Genomic DNA, 6,515 nt, shown 5'->3' on the forward strand with positions numbered 1-6,515 from the left:
CCATTGCCATGGTTACACTGTTTATCCTCACACTCCAGCATCAGCATCAGCTCCAACACGGCCATCACCACAGTAATGCTGAACATCCTCACACTCCAGCATCAGCACCAGCACTCACTCCAGCTCCAACACGTCCATCGCCACAGTGACACTGTACATCCTCACACTCCAGCATCAGCACCAGCTCCAGCTCCAACACGTCCATCGCCACAGTGACACTGTACATCCTCACACTTCAGCATCAGCACCAAGACCTCCATCGACACAGTAGCGCTGTACATCCTCACTCTCCAGCATCAGCACCAAGACCTCCATCGCCAGGGTAACACTGTACATCCTCACACTCCAGCATCAGCTCCAATATGATCATTGCCATGGTAACACTGTTCATCCTCACACTCCAGCATCAGCAACAGCTCTAACACGGCCATCACCACAGTAATGCTGAACATCCTCACACTCCAGCATCAGCACCAGCACTCACTCCAGCTCCAACACGTCCATCGCCACAGTGACACTGTACATCCTCACACTCCAGCATCAGCACCAGCTCCAGCTCCAACACGTCCATCGCCACAGTGACACTGTACATCCTCACACTTCAGCATCAGCATCAGCATCAGCACCATCACCAGCTTCAGCTCCAAAACCTCCATTGACACAGTAACGCTGTACATCCTCACACTCCACCATCAGCACCAACACCTCCATGGCCAGGGTAACACTGTTCATCCTCACACTAAAGCATCAGCTCCAATATGACCATTGCCATGGTAACACTGTTCATCCTCACACTCCAGCATCAGCACCAGCTCTAACACGGCCATCACCACAGTAACGCTGTACATCCTCACACTCCAGCACGAGCACCAACTCCAGCTCCAACACATCCATCGCCACAGTAACACTGTACATCCTCACACTCCAGCATCAGCAACACCACCATCACCAGCTTCAGCTCCAACATGTCCATCGCCACAGTAACGCTGTACATCCTCACACTCCAGCATCAGCACCAGCACCAGCTTCAGCTCCAACATGTCCATCGTCACAGTAACGCTGTACATCCTCACACTCCAGCATCAGCACCAGCATCATCACAAGTGTCAGCTCAAACACGTCCATCGCCACAGTAACACTGTACATCCTCACACTCCAGCATCAACACCAGCACCAGCTTCAGCTCCAACATGTCCATCGCCACAGTAACACTGTACATCCTCTCACTCCAGCATCAACACCAGCACCAGCTTCAGCTCCAACACGTCCATCGCCACAGTAACACTGTACATCCTCACACTCCAGCATCAGCTCCTGCTCCAACACATCCATTGTCACAGTAACACTGTACATCCTCACACTCCAGCATCAGCACCAGCTTCAGCTCCAACACGTCCATCACCACAGTAACACTGTACATCCTCACACTCCAGCATCAGCACCAGCACCAGCTTCAGCTCCAACACATCCATCGCCACAGTAACACTGTACATCCTCACACACCAGCACCAGCACCAGCTCCAACACATCCATCGCCACAGTAACACTGTACATCCTCACACTCCAGCATCAGCACCAGCTTCAGCTCCAACACGTTCATCGCCACAGTAACACTGTACATCCTCACACTCCAGCATCAGCACCAGCACCAGCTTCAGCTCCAACACATCCATCGCCACAGTAACACTGTACATCCTCACACTCCAGCATCAGCACCAGCACCAGCTTCAGCTCCAACACATCCATCGCCACAGTAACGCTGTACATCCTCACACTCCAGCATCAGCACCAGCACCAGCTTCAGCTCCAACACATCCATCGCCACAGTAACACTGTACATCCTCACACTCCAGCATCAGCACCAGTACCAACTCCAGCTCAAACACAGGCATTGCCACAGTAACACTGTACATCCTGACACTCCAGTATCAGCACCAGCATCATCACCAGTGTCAGCTCCAACACGTCCATCACCACAGTAACACTGTACATCCTCACACTCCAGCATCAGCACCAGCACCAACACCAGCTTCAGCTCCAACACTGCCATTGCTACAGTAACACTGTACATCCTCACACTCCAGCATCAGCACCAGCATCATCACCAGTGTCATCTCCAACATGTCCATCGCCACAGTTACACTGTACATCCTCACACTCCAGCATCAGCACCAGCACCAGCTTCAGCTCCAACACGTCCATTGCCACAGTAACACTGTACATCCTCACACTCCAGGATCAGCACCAGCATCATCACCAGCTTCAGCTCCAACATGTTCATCGGCACAGTAACACTGTACATCCTCACACTCCAGCACCAGCTCCTGCTCCAACACAGCCATTGCCACAGTAACGCTGTACATCCTCACACTCCAGCATCAGCACCAGCACCAGCTTCAGCTCCAACACTTCCATCGCCACAGTAACACTGTACATCCTCACACTCCAGCATCAGCACCAGCACCAGCTTCAGCTCCAACACGTCCATCGCCACAGTAACACTGTACATCCTCACACTCCAGCATCAGCACCAGCACCAGCTTCAGCTCCAACACGTCCATCGCCACAGTAACGCTGTACATCCTCACACTCCAGGATCAGCACCAGCATCATCACGAGTGTCAGCTCCAACACGTCCATCGCTACAGTAACACTGTACATCCTCACACTCCAGCATCAGCACCAGCACCAGCTTCAGCTCCAACACGTCCATCGCCACAGTAACGCTGTACATCCTCACACTCCAGGATCAGCACCAGCATCATCACCAGCTTCAGCTCCAACACGTCCATCGCCACAGTAACGCTGTACATCCTCACACTCCAGGATCAGCACCAGCATCATCACCAGTGTCAGCTCCAACACGTCCATCGCCACAGTAACGCTGTACATCCTCACACTCCAGGATCAGCACCAGCATCATCACCAGTGTCAGCTCCAACACGTCCATCGCCACAGTAACACTGTACATCCTCACACTCCAGCATCAGCACCAGCACCAGCTTCAGCTCCAACACGTCCATCGCCACAGTAACGCTGTACATCCTCACACTCCAGGATCAGCACCAGCATCATCACCAGCTTCAGCTCCAACACGTCCATCGCCACAGTAACGCTGTACATCCTCACACTCCAGGATCAGCACCAGCATCATCACCAGTGTCAGCTCCAACACATCCATCGCCACAGTAACACTGTACATCCTCACACTCCAGCATCAGCACCAGCATCATCACCAGTGTCAGCTCCAACACGTCCATCACCACAGTAACACTGTACATCCTCACACTCCAGCATCAGCACCAGCACCAACACCAGCTTCAGCTCCAACACTGCCATTGCTACAGTAACACTGTACATCCTCACACTCCAGCATCAGCACCAGCATCATCACCAGTGTCATCTCCAACATGTCCATCGCCACAGTTACACTGTACATCCTCACACTCCAGCATCAGCACCAGCACCAGCTTCAGCTCCAACACGTCCATCGCCACAGTAACGCTGTACATCCTCACACTCCAGGATCAGCACCAGCATCATCACCAGCTTCAGCTCCAACATGTTCATCGCCACAGTAACACTGTACATCCTCACACTCCAGCACCAGCTCCTGCTCCAACACAGCCATTGCCACAGTAACGCTGTACATCCTCACACTCCAGCATCAGCACCAGCACCAGCTTCAGCTTCAACACGTCCATCGCCACAGTAACACTGTACATCCTCACACTCCAGCATCAGCACCAGCACCAGCTTCAGCTCCAACACGTCCATCGCCACAGTAACACTGTACATCCTCACACTCCAGCATCAGCACCAGCACCAGCTTCAGCTCCAACACGTCCATCGCCACAGTAACGCTGTACATCCTCACACTCCAGGATCAGCACCAGCATCATCACCAGTGTCAGCTCCAACACGTCCATCGCTACAGTAACACTGTACATCCTCACACTCCAGCATCAGCACCAGCTTCAGCTCCAACACGTCCATCGCCACAGTAACGCTGTACATCCTCACACTCCAGGATCAGCACCAGCATCATCACCAGCTTCAGCTCCAACACGTCCATCGCCACAGTAACGCTGTACATCCTCACACTCCAGGATCAGCACCAGCATCATCACCAGTGTCAGCTCCAACACGTCCATCGCCACAGTAACACTGTACATCCTCACACTCCAGCACCAGCTCCTGCTCCAACACAGCCATTGCCACAGTAACGCTGTACATCCTCACACTCCAGCATCAGCACCAGCATCATCACCAGTGTCAGCTCCAACACGTCCATCGCTACAGTAACACTGTACATCCTCACACTCCAGCATCAGCACCAGCACCAGCTTCAGCTCCAACACGTCCATCGCCACAGTAACGCTGTACATCCTCACACTCCAGCATCAGCACCAGCATCATCACCAGCTTCAGCTCCAACACGTCCATCGCCACAGTAACGCTGTACATCCTCACACTCCAGGATCAGCACCAGCATCATCACCAGCTTCAGCTCCAACATGTTCATCGCCACAGTAACACTGTACATCCTCACACTCTAGCACCAGCTCCTGCTCCAACACAGCCATTGCCACAGTAACGCTGTACATCCTCACACTCCAGCATCAGCACCAGCACCAGCTTCAGCTCCAACACGTCCATCGCCACAGTAACACTGTACATCCTCACACTCCAGCATCAGCACCAGCACCAGCTTCAGCTCCAACACGTCCATCGCCACAGTAACACTGTACATCCTCACACTCCAGCATCAGCACCAGCACCAGCTTCAGCTCCAACACGTCCATCGCCACAGTAACGCTGTACATCCTCACACTCCAGGATCAGCACCAGCATCATCACCAGTGTCAGCTCCAACACGTCCATCGCTACAGTAACACTGTACATCCTCACACTCCAGCATCAGCACCAGCACCAGCTTCAGCTCCAACACGTCCATCGCCACAGTAACACTGTACATCCTCACACTCCAGCATCAGCACCAGCTTCAGCTCCAACACGTCCATCGCCACAGTAACGCTGTACATCCTCACACTCCAGGATCAGCACCAGCATCATCACCAGCTTCAGCTCCAACACGTCCATCGCCACAGTAACGCTGTACATCCTCACACTCCAAGATCAGCACCAGCATCATCACCAGCTTCAGCTCCAACACGTCCATCGCCACAGTAACGCTGTACATCCTCACACTCCAGGATCAGCACCAGCATCATCACCAGTGTCAGCTCCAACACGTCCATCGCCACAGTAACACTGTACATCCTCACACTCCAGCATCAGCACCAGCACCAGCTTCAGCTCCAACACGTCCATCGCCACAGTAACACTGTACATCCTCACACTCCAGCATCAGCACCAGCTTCAGCTCCAACACGTCCATCGCCACAGTAACGCTGTACATCCTCACACTCCAGGATCAGCACCAGCATCATCACCAGCTTCAGCTCCAACACGTCCATCGCCACAGTAACGCTGTACATCCTCACACTCCAGGATCAGCACCAGCATCATCACCAGCTTCAGCTCCAACACGTCCATCGCCACAGTAACGCTGTACATCCTCACACTCCAGGATCAGCACCAGCATCATCACCAGTGTCAGCTCCAACACGTCCATCGCCACAGTAACACTGTACATCCTCACACTCCAGCACCAGCTCCTGCTCCAACACAGCCATTGCCACAGTAACGCTGTACATCCTCACACTCCAGCATCAGCACCAGCATCATCACCAGTGTCAGCTCCAACACGTCCATCGCTACAGTAACACTGTACATCCTCACACTCCAGCATCAGCACCAGCACCAGCTTCAGCTCCAACACGTCCATCGCCACAGTAACGCTGTACATCCTCACACTCCAGCATCAGCACCAGCATCATCACCAGCTTCAGCTCCAACACGTCCATCGCCACAGTAACGCTGTACATCCTCACACTCCAGGATCAGCACCAGCATCATCACCAGTGTCAGCTCCAACACGTCCATCGCCACAGTAACACTGTACATCCTCACACTCCAGCACCAGCTCCTGCTCCAACACAGCCATTGCCACAGTAACGCTGTACATCCTCACACTCCAGCATCAGCACCAGCACCAACTCCTTCTCGGTCTTCAGCACAGGATCATGGCTCATCTTCACACACAGTGAGTGTTTAAATGCGTTCAGCCCCAGGAACATTGCTGTGTGGATTTGACAGCATGAAGCCACATGAACATCGGTGAGGCCAGGTGCTGATGAGTTTTACAGAGAACACACTTCTGAAGACTTTATTGCAGTCATAGTTTGTTTGTGTTATTTCTTGCAGAAGAACAGTTCATGTGTTTGTTTTGCTTGTGCTTATATTGATTGTTTGAAAAGTAAAGTATGTTGTAAATGCACTGTTTAAGAGAGTGTAGAACATCACTCAGAACATCAACAAAACCCATCAGTCAGCCACTTTCACAAATTTCTCTTTCCTTTTACTCAGTCTGTCTTTTCTTGATTACACCT

At 52.6% G+C, this 6,515-nt stretch overlaps 1 protein-coding gene across 1 annotated transcript in view; it reads right to left on the reverse strand.

Annotated features, from left to right (window-relative positions):
• The window catches only part of gpc6a (glypican 6a), a 93,312-nt gene that overhangs the window by 26,374 nt on the left and 60,423 nt on the right, over positions 1–6,515 (reverse strand). The gene's annotated exons all lie outside the window — the stretch shown is intronic.

Source organism: Hoplias malabaricus, chromosome 2, assembly GCF_029633855.1.
Source record: "Hoplias malabaricus isolate fHopMal1 chromosome 2, fHopMal1.hap1, whole genome shotgun sequence".
In the NCBI taxonomy this organism is placed as follows: domain Eukaryota; kingdom Metazoa; phylum Chordata; class Actinopteri; order Characiformes; family Erythrinidae; genus Hoplias; species Hoplias malabaricus.